Below are 16,137 nucleotides of genomic sequence, written 5' to 3'. Positions count from 1 at the left end.
TTCTTTGAAGAAATTAAAACGCTATCACTTAAAAATAAACATTGAGTTATTCATTTTATTTTGATTAAGATATTTTTCAAGAATCAATGAATCAATAGATTTGTAATTTGAAAATATGGAAGTTCTTGTACTTTTTACGTTTAAATTAAAATATTAATTAAATTAAATTAAATTAAAATATCCTATAGTTATTTGATGCATATATTTCTATTCATAACGACGCTTTTTTTGAAGAAATTAAAACGCTATCACTTAAAAATAAACATTGAGTTATTCATTTTATTTTGATTAAGATATTTTTCAAGAATCAATGAATCAATAGATTTGTAATTTGAAAATATGGAAGTTCTTGTACTTTTTACGTTTAAATTAAAATATTAATTAAATTAAATTAAATTAAAATATCCTATAGTTATTTGATGCATATATTTCTATTCATAACGACGCTTTTTTTGAAGAAATTAAAACGCTATCACTTAAAAATAAACATTGAGTTATTCATTTTATTTTGATTAAGATATTTTTCAAGAATCAATGAATCAATAGATTTGTAATTTGAAAATATGGAAGTTCTTGTACTTTTTACGTTTAAATTAAAATATTAATTAAATTAAATTAAATTAAAATATCCTATAGTTATTTGATGCATATATTTCTATTCATAACGACGCTTTCTTTGAAGAAATTAAAACGCTATCACTTAAAAATAAACAATGAGTTATTCATTTTATTTTGATTAAGATATTTTTCAAGAATCAATGAATCAATAGATTTGTAATTTGAAAATATGGAAGTTCCTGTACTTTTTACGTTTAAATTAAAATATTAATTAAATTAAATTAAATTAAAATATCCTATAGTTATTTGATGCATATATTTCTATTCATAACGACGCTTTTTTTTGAAGAAATTAAAACGCTATCACAAAAAAATAAACATTGAGTTATTCATTTTATTTTGATTAAGATATTTTTCAAGAATCAATGAATCAATAGATTTGTAATTTGAAAATATGAAAGTTCCTGTACTTTTTACGTTTAAATTAAAATATTAATTAAATTAAATTAAATTAAAATATCCTATAGTTATTTGATGCATATATTTCTATTCATAACGACGCTTTCTTTGAAGAAATTAAAACGCTATCACTTAAAAAATAAACATTGAGTTATTCATTTTATTTTGATTAAGATATTTTTCAAGAATCAATGAATCAATAGATTTGTAATTTGAAAATATGGAAGTTCTTGTGCTTTTTACGTTCAAATTAAAATATTAATGAAATTAAATTAAATTAAAATATCCTATAGTTATTTGATGCATATATTTCTATTCATAACGACGCTTTTTTTGAAGAAATTAAAACGCTATCACTTAAAAATAAACATTGAGTTATTAATTTTAGTTTGCTTAAGATATTTTTCAAGAATCAATGAATCAATAGATTTGTAATTTGAAAATATGGAAGTTCTTGTACTTTTTACGTTTGAATTAAAATATTAATTAAATTAAATTAAATTAAAGTATCCTATAGTTATTTGATGCATATATTTCTATTCATAACGACGCTTTTTTTGAAGAAATTAAAACGCTATCACTTAAAAATAAACATTCAGTTATTCATTTTATTTTGATTAAGATATTTTTCAAGAATCAATGAATCAATAGATTTCTAATTTGAAAATATGGAAGTTCTTGTACTTTTTACGTTTAAATTAAAATATTAATTTAATTGAATTAAAATATCCTAGTGTTAAAATTACAGAATGCCAATCAAAGTATATAAAAATTATTTTAAGCTTAATAGTGATAACAAAAGCAACTACAGGTTGTATTATAAGAATATTTATTACTGATATCTTGTGATCTCACATCATAAGATTTGGCTGTGCAAAATACATGCCTTGTTTTGAATGTATTTTGCCCAATGAATTTTAGTCGTGATACAATAACAGTAATGTGCCAATTCACATTCCAGTGCTGTAGCTGATCTAAAAGGTTCATCAACAACATCTATTCTTAGACATTAAAATAGGCAGAAGTTTGTCATAGTAACAATTGTTCCTCTGAAAGTAATCTGAAGCTGTAGTAAGTGAAATACAATTATCAATCTAAATTATCAGTCTCTGCAACCTCCTTATCTTCCTAAACCTAACCTAGTTTTCTTCGAATGATGCCTGTCAATATTACACGACAATTTGGCATTTCATTTGAAAGTTACGATTATTTTAGTTAACGTACTTTTGTTGAACGACATCGCTCCGACTAATAAAGACAATTACCTCTGACAGTAGATAAAAACAATGGTTAAATTGTGTAAAATTGTTCGGATTACTTTGCTATAAACTAGATAAAACTATGACGCTTGTAAACCTAAAAAGAACGCTTCAAGGAAACAGGCTTGGCTCAAACGAAGAAGATATTGACAAAGTTGGAGCCTATTTTGATGATATGAAAAGGTAAGAGATGCCCTGGACTGAATGCATCAGTCCTGAAGCAGTATCTTGATGAATAAAGTTTAATTTTACCTAAACTTTGTCGTTAACTTGAAAATTAAACTGATACAAAATATAAAATCAAACAAAAAACTTTTTTGAAAAAATATTACACCCCAAAAAAGTCTAATAATATTTTTACTTTTAAATTATGGTAAACTGATGAATAGGTGTGACATTTCGATTAGAATATTGTTATATTATAGAGTATCATTAATATATAGCAAGATAACAATACTAAACTCTGTCAAGAAAATAAGTAATCTTGAAAAGTTTCACATTCAACAAATACACGTTTCACATTAATTGAAGAATAATTTTCTAAATAATACATCCAAAGAGCAAAGATACAAACAAAACAGGACACAATCTCATAATAATGTTTTCATTTACCGGTAAAAAGCCGCAACAATTTTTCTTAGAACAATATTGAAGTATCGGTGTATATATCATTTGAGTGAGTAATTAATTACAACTAGTTATGACTCGTTTTTACGGATGCCACACGTGTCTATACGGAGAAAGATCCTGGGGGAAAATTAATACCAAATGACTCGTTACAACTTACAGACCCAATAGCCATCCTTTTTTCCATTCATGAATTGGCTAGATACGCGGTCTATTGACAGCGATACGGCAACATGGCGATTTCGTTACCTTCCCGACAGCTGAGGACCAAAGATTTTCCTGCAATGGCAAGTGAATTGGTATTGAATTGCGCATTATACTATATTTCGTTGAATACAGTGGCGTAACGTACAGTATAAATTACATATATATGCTCAAATTATGTGCTCTTTTTTTGTTGATTCTTGTGATGGTGACACTTTACAAGTACGCGAGAACTTTTCTCACTTTGATTAATTGCAATTTACGATTCCGAGAAGACGGCCTGACTTAGGTGGTCGCAGTCAATCAAATGTGCGAAGAGCTACCTCACGTGCTAACCGCACTGATGACCAGAGGGGGACAGATCAAGAAAATAGTCGTATTGCTATGTCAGAATTGCGTTCTTTAGAGAGTGCTCCTGTGATCCTGGAACGAGCTGCATTCCTCTATGATGCGGCAATAGATTATTGTGCCGACAAATCGGTAACAATTGGGGAAATGACAGTAATTTGTAAATATTGCAAGGCGTTAAAATACAGTGGTGAATCTACTGGATTATGTTGTGCTGGAGGCAAAGTGAAATTGCCACAATTGGTCCCACCACCAGATCCTTTACGCTCTTTAGTTTCTGGGATTGGAAATGATTCTAAGCACGTTTTGGCCAATATTTAGAAATATAACAGCTGTTTCCAGGTGACATCATTTGGCACTACACATAATATACAGGACAATTTCATGACCATTTTCCCAGAGTTGACGCAAAATTACATGCAGTAGTTACCAAACACATGATACAAAGACTTTGCGGAGTTTTCAACTACAAAACACCTTGTATGGTCGACGGCAAGTGTTCCAAGCGATACCCAAAAGACCTGATTGCTGAAACCATAGAGGGAAATGATGGATACCCGTTGTATCGTCGGCGGTCAGTTGCGGACAATGGGCGATTGGTAGTTGTGAAGGTCAGAGGACAAAATGTTGATGTAGATAATATTATCCAAAGCTTTTGACATTCGCATCAATATGGAATATTGTAACTCTATAAATATCTATAAAGAGATCTAAAAAGTACATATGTAAATATGTGTGTAAGGTAGCGATATGGCCGTCTTCCAATGCAAATGACGAAATATCACAGCACCAGACGGGTCACTACGTAAGTAGCAACGAAGCAATTTGGCGTATCTTTTCATTTGCGATCCATGAAAGACGCCCTACAGTAGTCTATTTGGCAGTCCATTTAGAAAATGGTCAGGAGGAAAAAAGTCGAGGATTCATTTTCTCTTTCTCACATTTAATATAATAATGAAAAAGTCATATCACCCACCAATACTTCACATTTTAATATTTCATTATTAACAACCAGTTTAAAAATGTGTATACATAATAAAAATAGTTGTGTTCATATCTAGAAAACTTCGGAGGTTTTAAAGTTGTCTTTAGATTCTTTGGTCACCAAGAGAGGTTTACAAAGCCTCCTTGTTTTATATGTGGCTGCAGAGAAACAATCATTGACTCAACAGACAATATAGCCAGTAGGTGATGGTGAGTACAAATGAAAAGAAGGATTTAATTTAACTTAAAGAAGCTGTGACTAAGTATGACTGACAATTTCAAAAGTCTTGGTTATGCGATGAGTCTAATGTCATTTTTTATGCACAATTATGTTGAGATTTTTCTTCAAGGTTTAGTGAGGGTTAGCAGGAATACTGTTCTAAACTGAATTTAATTCCTAAATTTGATTTTTTGATTAATATTTTCAGATAATCGTGGAGGATAAAAACATTAAGTTTCTGCATTCAAAAAATACACAAAGTTAGGCAAATTGGCCTGAAAAGTTTCACACGCACAACGTTTTTTATAGTTCTGTGTAATGGATGTATATCGAGGCCGAAACAAAAGATAAACGCCGAAACCAATGTGACCCGAACCGTTCGTTTGAATTTTTGTTAATCAACGTGTTTAGCACCAGAAAGGGTTTTATTGTCTTCCGTGTGGCGAATTGTACGCGTTATACCGATCCCCTCTAGTCCCCCGGGACCCCAAGACCTATCCGAAATGTGAGCGAACCCTGACATATTTTATGGGCACTGATTTGTTTTATTTCGGTTGGGGGACAACGAAGCCATTCAAAATACCCGATACATTAGCAAATGTGATAACAACAACTAATGGGATAAAAGATAAAAGTCCATTATTCCTAATACTAAATGAATACTATTTAGAAATAATGTTATTTCTGTCCAATATTTTTTCAAAAGTGTAAGTTTTCACGCCACTTTACTTGATATTATAAATAGAAAACATTTGAAAAAGTTACATTATGCTACAGAAAATTGTATTCTCTTTTCTAGTCACTTCCTGTGGTAACCATTTTGACCTTTTCCATCACATTCGAAAGCTTGATCTGGGTTTTCACCCAACAAGTCTTACAATCCATTATCCTCAAATTATATTGGTCCTGCAGGTCGTTCTTTGTCATGACATCAAAATAGCCACTTTTTGGTCCTTCAAACCAAAACTGACAATTGCGATACGACGAAGCAGCGTCCCAATAAGTTTATAAAACTATTTGATAGATTTTGGAAGCAGATGTCTTTAAATAAAACAAGATGATTCTATTACTACCGAATATAAGGTTTCTATCCAACATTTTTTCATAAGTCATAAGTTTTCATGTCACTTTACGTGATGTTGTAAATAGAAAGCATTTGAAAAAGGTACATTATGCTACAGAAAACTGTACTTTTTTTCTAGTCACTTCCTGTGGTAACCATTTTGACCTTTTCCATCACGTTCGAAAGCTTGAGCTGGGTTTTCACCCAACAAGTCTTACAATCCATTATCCTCAAATTATATTGGTCCTGCAGGTCGTTCTTTGTCATGATATCAAAATCGCCACTTTTTGGTCCTTCAAACTACGACTGACAATTGCGATACGACGAAGCAGCGTCCCAATAAGTTTATAAAACTATTTGATAGATTTTGGAAGCAGATGTCTTTAAATAAAACAAGATGATTCTATTACTACCGAATATAAGGTTTCTGTCCAACATTTTTTCATAAGTCAAGAGATTTCATGTCATTTTACGTGATGTTGTAAATAGAAAACATTTGAAAAAGGTACATTATGCTACAGAAAACTGTACTTTTTTTCTAGTCACTTCCTGTGGTAACCATTTTGACCTTTTCCATCACATTCGAAAGCTTGAGCTGGGTTTTTACCCAACAAGTCTTACAATCCATTATCCTCAAATTATATTGGTCCTGCAGGTCGTTCGTTGTCATGACATTAAAATCAGCAATTTAAGCCCTTTAAACCAAAACTGACAATTGTGATATGACGAAGCAGCATTCCAACAAGTTTCTAAAAATATTTGATAGATTTCGGCAGCAGAGGCCTTCAAATAAAACAAGATTATTCTTTCGTCATGTGAAGCGGGTGTTTTTATTGAATTTGTACATCCAATTACTTCCAAGAGTTGACAATCAATTAGGGTATCTGATTTCACCCGATATACTGCTATTATCATTTTAATTTTAGAGAAACTAGATAGGTCTAATTACTACCGAACGTAGGGTTTTGAGGAACCCCATAGTTCTGACAGTTTTCCGAACTGATATCCCAGACTGTACAGTAAAATCAGAATAACAATTTTAAAACTACATACAATCACTATTTGTTGATAAAAAACGGGAATATATTTTTTCTCGGCCAATTAATAAAGCCGAAAATATCCAGCAATCATGTCCCCAAATGGCGCGTCCATATATTTCATTAGTCCAATATAGATCGCCGTATTTATATTCTGCAAAAATAATTCGAAATTGCAACATCCGACCTGATACGTATTCGCAAAAAATATTAACAATTATTTGCACAAATGGAGAAATGTGACGCATCGCATATCGTTCATATATATATATATATATATATATATATATATATATATATATATATATATATATGAATGATATTTAAAAAAGAGAAACGCTCAAGTTGTTTTTTTTGTTAGATCAGGATTGTTGCAAATTAAAAATATTTAATAATTTTTTTTTTAAATTCTTTTTATTAAAATGTATTTTTAAAACGTGTTTTTTATAAAATCAAAAACACTGGATAAAAGTGATAAAACACAGAGGCAAAAAGGTTCAGACTTAATATGATGGACATCAAAATATTATCTTCCCTTAATTCAGAAAGCGTGGATTAGATTTCCATCTTCAACATTATGGAAGCAATATGAGGATGTTATGTTACAAAAATGGGACAATATAGCATTGGACACTATTCAGAAACTCAACTAATCTATTCCCAGAATAATTGCAGCCATTCTAAAGTATATGGTGGATTAACACATTATTGTTATGTCAGGTGTTTCTATTATTTTGATCATGCCCTGTATAAAAGAAATGACCAATTCGTTACACGTTACTATAGTCTAGTGTTGTGAATGAAAACAAGAAAAGGAGAAAAATAAAAGCCCATTTGTTTGATAGGATTAAATGGGGTAAATGCTTTCAAAGGATTATCAGTCTTGGTAAATTCCGCTCCGTAAAAAAGGGGGTAGTTTCGAAGGGGTTTTGCTTTAATATTTAATTATCATCTTCTCCGTTAAGTCATCGTGTCCTATTCAATGATAATGTCAATAAAATACAGCAAATTTTAATCACCGTTAAATCTTAATCTAGGAACTGACAATGTCTTAAGAACCTTGCGTTGTTAAACGATATTAATCATATCTTTTTCTGTTTCTAGGATTATTTAAATATTCCAACGCAGATCTTTCCTCTAGAGTTGCAATTCTTAACCAGTATTGATTGATGCTTACCAGTCATGGGACAACACATATAAAATCTGGCCAAAGGGACTCTAAGAAGAAGTAACACACTGAACTCTTAAACTCCTACAGCCAGGATGTTTTGGACTCTGTTATTTATCTACTATATGTAATATATCACAAAGAGAAAATGTTAATGTGACGATATTTGCAGATGTTATAGTCAAAAAACAAGCGACTGAAAATAGTAATTATTATTTTCACTTAAATTCACGGTTCGAGTGTTTTTTTCAATTCGTGATAATAGTTAATTATATAGATAATAAATAATTTTATATGTGGTTATATTTTCCAATGGTAGTACAAGAGAGACGGAGATGTATAAATTCCTTCACGAAGTAATTTTAAAAAGAGAAGGAAAAAAATAAATACTGAATTATAATAATTATACATAATATGCAATTTATAATTTAATTTTAAACGAAGTAGAAAATCTAAAAGTACACGAATGAAACAGTCGATAGTAAATAGTAACAAAATTAGTCATACCGAACATAGCGACTGAAAACAGTCACTGGTAAAAAGTAGTAAAATCAGTCGAAAAATAGCAACTGAAACAGTCGATAGTAAAAAGTTAGTCAATTACTAAACAGTCGATAGTCAATTTCAGTCGATAGTTCCCAACACTAATAACAATTAATTTAAAGAAATATTTATAAAAAATTAAAATAATATAATTCTCCATTAACAAATAAATAATTACTGGTTAATAGATTCATTATAACGACCAAGAAGAGGTTCCTTTCGTTTGAAACCAGGTACATATTTCGAGATGTTTGCTGAAGATAAGGTTCCTTATCGGCATACCCATGGGATGTACAAGATACGGCTTATCTGAAATATTTACGTTCTTGTTGTTATCGAATTTGTTTGCTCTGTCTTTGCACACACGTTAGTCACGTCTCTCTTTTTGGGTTTTCTTTCGACTTATATTCAAAGAAACGAATCGAACGAAACCTAGAGAAATTCGTGTATGTTTGTTTCTTTTACTTGTATAAAATTGTTTGTGCAGTTGTACGTATAAACTCAGCTGAGTAATGTTAATGTTACGTACTTCCACATTGAATGGTGATTATTATAATGTTAAGCGTGTGAAGGCGTAGTTTAATGTTAATATTATAACAATAAAACTGTAATAATTTAATCAATATATTTCAGTTTCATCCAAATATTCTTTCGTGTAAAAGATGTTCCAAAATATAGACAAGATTTGATTTGCAATTAAGTTGTAATTTGAAATACTTTATGATATTTTGATGTAAACAACTATTAAATTCGATAGTTTTGATGTAATATAAAAATCCATACAAAATAACAGTTTTTCATTTAATATGATTTGCACCTATAAGACACCTATGTGGGAATTGGGCACGTGACAATCACCAAAAATCAACTCTGTAGCTGTAGCTGATCAACGAACAAACCGAATTAAAACTCGCGCCTGCATCTAATATAGGGGGAGAAAGGAGAGAAGAGCGGGGGGGGGGGGCAATTTTTATTCGCCCGCCAGCTCCTGTCTGCCTGCCAAAAAAAAACCTGACACGATTTAAAAGCTTAAATCCCTCGCTAAATATTGAAATCGGCAACCAAAATATATACGGCAATTTGCATATAAAGAACTCGCAGATTAATCCTCGAAAAAAAGTTTTTCCCCCGTTGTTTTTTCTCTCTCGCCACCTTTGGTCCGTTTCGGTGATTATTGGAGGAATGGCAGAAATAAAAACAGAATCGTTTAAGAAAAGAAAAACAGAAAATAACACTATTTAATATTTTTCTTTTAGCTAGCCTTAACCCTCAAAAGATGCGTTTATAAATTTGACAACTGTCCGATCATTAGTTTGTAAATTAGAGCATTTGAGTGAAGCAACTTTTGTTATCGTGAAAAAAATGGATAAAAAGGAATTTCGAGTGTTGCTTTTTGAAGGGAAAAAATGCAGTTGAAGTAAAAACTTGGCTTGATGCCGAGTTTCCGGACACTACCACAGGAAAATCAATCATCAAGGATTGGTATGCTAAGTTTAGACGTGGCGAAATGAGCACCGAAGACGGTGAACGCAGTGCACGCCCAAAATAGGTTGTTACCGACGAAAACAATTAAAAAATCCGCAAAATGATTTTGAATGACCGTAAATTGAATTTGAATGAAATAGCAGACACTCTAAAGACATCAACTGAACGTGTATATCATATCATTCACGAATATTTGGGTATGAGAAAACTCTGTGCAAAGTGGATGCCGCGCGAGCCCACTTTTGTCCAAAAACAACGACGAGGTGATGATTCGGAGCAGTGTTTGAAGATGATCAAGCGTAATAAACCCAAGTTTTGCGTCGATATGTGATAATGGATGAAACATGGCTCCATCATTTCACTCCGAAGTCTAATTGACAGTCATTCGAGTGGACTGCACACGATGAATCCACACTAAAGCGTGGGAAAACGCAACAGTCGGCTGGCAAGGTTATGGCTTCTGTATTTTGGGATGCGCTGGAATAATTTTCATTGACTACCTTAAAAAAGGAAGGACTATAAACAGCGACTATTACATAGCGTTATTGGACCGTTTGAAGGATGAAATCGCCGAAAGCCGGCCGCATTTGAAGAAATAGAAAGTGCTGCTTCACCAAGACAATGCACCGTGTCACAAGTCAGTGAAAACGATGGCAAAAATCCATGAATTTGGCTTCCAATTCCTTCCTCATCTACCGTATTCTTCAGATCTGACCTCCAGTAAGCAATTACTGTTCTCAGATCTCGAAAGAAGGCTCGCTGGCACGAAATTTTCGTCGAATGAAGAGCTGATCGCCGAAACAGGCCTATTTCGAAGCAAAGGACAAATCGTACTACAAAAATGGTATCGAAAATTTGGAGGATAGCTATAATCAGTGTATCACCCTTGAAGGGAACTATATTGAATAAAAAAAAATTAACTTTGCCAAAAAATGTGTTTTACTATGGTTGGCCGGGGACTTTTCAATTGACCCGTTATCTTGAGCGACATTCTAGCTCCCAGCAGATGCGTGGAAATACACATCTTTAAATGAATTTGTGATGATCTGTCCGCTTTTATCGAGCATATAACCTCCATTTAACTGAGTTTTTTTATAGATATTAAGATACATTTTGGCTTCCAAAAATACACTTTATTTTAACAACTTTATTATGAAACAATATAAATCGTGCTAACATTTCTTTTTGTTTGGTGTTGAAGTAGTCCGTTATGCTCGAACGACGTAGAGAACGAAAAGTAATAAAAGTATCGATTCAAATTAGGTAATGTTTCGTGATTAAATATTTACTTAGGTGGCGAATAGTATCTCTGATATCAGTGAGCTCGACCAGCTGACAAAATAGGACAGCTGAGTGGCGAAGACTTGAAATGTGGATGTTTTGGGGTTGTTATTATAAACAACTGCTGCATTTCTATAAACTTGGATGGTATTTATTAACCATACATTCATTATTGTAATAGTTTCACAATTAATAAGAAAAAACTGTATTTGGAATGCCTTCTTCAATGGCAAAAACTAATATAAAAAGCAATATTCTTATATATAGATCTGTATTAAGCATGTATTACTTCACAAATAATTTTGGATTTGGCATGGGCGTACTATATTGCACAAAATGAACTATAGGAAGGAATAAACTCTACTGTCTTCCTTTTCTAATAGCGGTAAGTTCTTTTCGAGTCGATCTATACAGTCGATCGAGTGAAAACAACAAAAAAATCTAAAATATTTAAATTTTGTGCCTCATTAATTAATAATGCTATAGAAATAATAGTTAAATTGTAATATATATATATATATATATATATATATATATATATATATATATATATATATTGTGGAAACTATCAACTGAAATTGACTATCGACTGTTTCAGTCGTGTACTTTCAGTCTGTACCCAATTTAATATTACATAGACTTATATGTAATATATGTAGTTTTATGATTTTTTTGGTAGCTTTGCTTGTAACTAACAATATATTATATACTAATATATATTAATATGATAGCATTTTGTCACAATAGTTTTCAAGATTCTTAATGTAATAGGGTAAAAAGATTAAAATTGTGAATGATAAATATTAAAATACTTTTGACTGTTTTTATGGCAATAATAGGTAATATTTCGATTACTCTCTCGATTTTTGTTAAAAAATATTTCCGTTCAGTAATAAATAAAGAATTTATATCATTTAATTCAGATCATTTTTAATTATGTCATGGACTATTCTTTTTTCTATGATTAGATAAATGTTTAATTTTTATTTAGTATTTATGGTTCTTGTACATTTTTTGGTTTTTAGGTTTTGTTTAAGTACTATTGTGTATATTAATTATAGTATATTATTTAAAAATAGCAATTAACACATTAAAATACAATAAAACATTTGTGGAGTATTATTCCATTCCATAGAAAAATTCCATTCCTTTTTACAGATCTACAGAACATTCAAATATCAAAGTAATTCTACTTCGTTTAAAATTAAATGATAAATTGCATGTTAGGTATTATTATTATAATAGTATTCAGTAATTATTGTTCATTTTCTTTTTTAAAGTTTGTGAAGCAATGTCCGTCTCGCTTATACTACCGTTGGAAATAACATTAATTTAAATATGGTGTATTCATAAAAATAGGAAGCAGCAAAATACCTTGGAATCCATCTTGACGGTAGATTAAATTGGAAGCATCACGTTAGACAAAAAGCAAAACACATTAGAACCAAAATAAAACAACTATACCGGTTAGTCGGAAGATACTCTCAACTTGATCTAAAATCAAAGAGGTTGATCTATAATACAATTATAAAGCCAATTTGGACCTATGGGGTGCAAATATGGGGTTGCACTAAAAATTCAAATCAGTTAGTCATACAGCGCTGTCAAAACAAGGTTCTTCGATTGATTACCAATGCCTATCGCTATGTAACCAATGAAGAACTGCACGATGACCTGGAAATCAAATGGATTTGCAAAGTTGTGCAGGATTTCGCCTTGAAACACGAAAGAAGATTACTAAATCGTACTAACGTGGAAGCAATACAACTGCTGGACAGCGCGCAGGATGTTAGGAGAATGAAACGAACAAAACCATATGAACTTGTGTGAACATTTGGTGTTTATTATTAGTGTAAACTATAGCTATAAGTTAATAATTAATAAATAATTATAATTTTATAATTGAGGAATACATACTGATGTATTTTCTCGCACTCGTCTTGCTTGTTAATTAATCCAAGTACATAGGAAAAGTAGTAATAAATTAATTGTAAATTAAGATTGTACTAAGCGTATCTAATAAAGATGTTATAAAAAAATATATATATAGTTTCAACATTAAAACAAGTATTTATTAAAGTAAGTAAATAATAATAATAAGAAAGTAAATGAAGCTGAATACACGCATGCGCTAAACTTATTTGTGAAGTAATGTATGCTAACATTACAAATGATATACGATGTTACGACGTCAGACGGTATATTTCGATAAAAAAAGATACATAAAAAGCCTCGATACTTTTTCGTCGGCTTAATATACGCGTAAAGCGTTGTTTTCTGGGCGAGAACAAACATGGAGGAGAGGAGAAACGAGAGCGGCACCACCGGTCGGCGGTTTCTCGATGAAGGATGAGGGCGCAATAAAATATTTATGCTAAATGGACCATTGTCGAAACAAGCCCGCAGGATTTATGCGTGCGCGTAAATCACGGTAACGATCCTGATACCGGGTGGTGAATTAATACGTCCATTTATTATGGTAATACGAAAATATTAAAGAAAATTATGGCGGATGAACTTTGGCTGCGGTTTCGAATGCAGCCCCCTGACAAACGACCAACTTACGGGACAAATTTTGATAAATGTCCCCGCTAGTCTCTTTCAGCCTCCCGTTCCTGTCGGAAAATATATGTTTTCCTCGAGAAACAGCGCCCCGGACTAGCCCGTAATTCTTTTCAACATCGAATTTTCTTTTTACTTGAAGAATGTTCCTACCGGATTGTACAACGTGGGGCAAAAATCTCTCTACCGTTTTGATTGCCTATAACTTTGCTCAAAGAAAAGATAAGTAAGTTTGGTTTTTATGAAAAGTCTATATGGTCTTTATATATATTTTTTTCCTTATGATTGAAAAATTATATCGGCTAAATTATGACCGCGATTCTCTATGCAACTTTCGGCTCGTTTCAACATCTGAAGCTGAATTACTTCAATTTCGCGACGAATATTGTCTTTATGATGTTGAATCGTTTGGGGCGTATTCATATAAACGTTTGATTTTAAAAAATCGCATCAGAAAAGCCTGGTGCTGTTAAATACGAAGATCTGACTGGCCATGCTAAATCGCCACTTCGCGAAATTAGTCTTCGTGGAAAAGCGTCATTCAATAATAGAATTTTTGAACTAGCTGTATGTGCTGTGGCCCCATCTTGCTCAAACCACAAGTCCTCTACTCCTTGCTCTTCAGGCAGAAGAAAATCATGTCTTAGTGTCGTTCAGCAGTAGTAGTAACTGCAACACTTTGGTCATTTTCAAAAAAATAGGAACCAATGATGTTTCCAGCATGAATACCATACCATACAGTTGTTTTTAGTGGATGCAAGGATGTGTCATGAATTAATTGAGAATTCTGTGTTCCTCAAAACTGACTGTTTTCTTTATTCACGTAGCCAGTGAGAAGAAAATGGGCTTCATCGCTCGTTATCAGTTTAGACGAAAAATCAGTACTTACCGTTTATTAGGATCTCTCGGAGCAATTTTCGGACTAATTGAATTTTGTACGGAACATTTTCAAATCAGTTTGCAAAATTCGCCTTAAATTGCGTGCAGAAATGTGTAACTGCGAACCACGTCTCCGAATTGATGTTTATGGAGATTCTGCAACACTATTACACACCAGAGTAAACGATAAATTGTAGTTTTGTGAGGCACTGGACGATTAGGGATATTTTTGATGCAATTTTCGCTGAGTGGCAATAATGGAACGATTATTTTCAATAAATATTGTCACTATTTCTGCTTGTTCTTGTGGCGTATATTTATTCATAATAAAATTTGGACATCTACACAACACAAAAATTACTTTATATTTCAGTATAATTTCCTTCAGTTTCAACGCAATCTATATCTGTCTTATAGAGGAAATATTAAAGCAATTGATAAAGAGTTCCTCATTCTTAAGTTGAAGTCTTTTCAGATTATACAAAGTATATATAAGTTCAAATTTATACTGCATTAAGTTATGATACTTTTCTTGAGGTAATACTAGGTTGAACCACTCATTAGAAAACAGCATATATACATCGATTTCTTACAGGGTCTATCAATATGCCGCTGTTGGTATCATAGGTCTTCGACTAATTTTCACAGCTACTGCCGAAATGCCTTGCTGCTCGAAAAAATGGCGCATCAAGCCGAATCAAAATAAATAAACGCATATTGATATATCCAGCAAAAGAATCAAGCACAAGTCAGTATATATAAATCAGCAAATAATCACGTCTTGCCATGGCCACTGATGTTAGACTCAGGAAAAAATGTGAAAAATTCTTCACCAACAAAAGTGCCTCACCAACAAGTCTTGAGACCAATGTGGACTTGTGGTACTCAACGCTGGAGTTGTACCAACGAAAGCAATAGAAATATCATACAAAGATTCCAAAACACAGTGCTGCGAGGTATTGTTGATGCTCCATAATGTATTCGTAATGACAATCTGCATAAGGCCCTGAATATAGAAACTGTTGATAATGTTACCAAGCCTAAGGACATGAACATAGGCTCCATTAGCGCATCAATGTTGAGGTTCTGCAGCTTCTATATAATGATGGCTTAGTCAGAAGATTAAATAGGGTAAAACAATTTGATCTAGTTCAGTGAATTTATTGATCTATATTGTATGTAGAGAAGGGGACCCAAAATGCTGCCTTGCTGTACACCTGTTTTAGTTCCGTTTCGGAAACATTTTATGGAGTTCCTAATAATCCATAAAACCAAGGTAATACTAGATACTAAAATTAACTAATATTCGCCGAGTCAGCTAGTAATGCAAAAATAATAATAGATACTTAAAAAGCTCTATCTTGATTATGTTATATCTCGACTATTAAGATACCAGTTAATCGCTCATAAAAATAGTGATATATAAAAACATCTTTAATAGTACCAAATAGTACACAAAT

At 32.0% G+C, this 16,137-nt stretch overlaps 1 protein-coding gene across 3 annotated transcripts in view; it reads right to left on the bottom strand.

Annotated features, from left to right (window-relative positions):
* LOC143199320 (CUGBP Elav-like family member 1) overlaps positions 1 to 16,137 on the bottom strand; it is a 631,257-nt gene that overhangs the window by 108,951 nt on the left and 506,169 nt on the right. The window lies entirely within an intron of this gene.

Source organism: Rhynchophorus ferrugineus, unplaced genomic scaffold, assembly GCF_030347505.1.
Source record: "Rhynchophorus ferrugineus isolate W39M unplaced genomic scaffold, kcgeb_rfMv2 rfM7, whole genome shotgun sequence".
NCBI classification, from domain to species: domain Eukaryota; kingdom Metazoa; phylum Arthropoda; class Insecta; order Coleoptera; family Curculionidae; genus Rhynchophorus; species Rhynchophorus ferrugineus.
The sequence above is the reverse complement of the archived record's forward strand: the minus strand, read 5'-3'. Positions and strand labels throughout refer to the sequence as shown.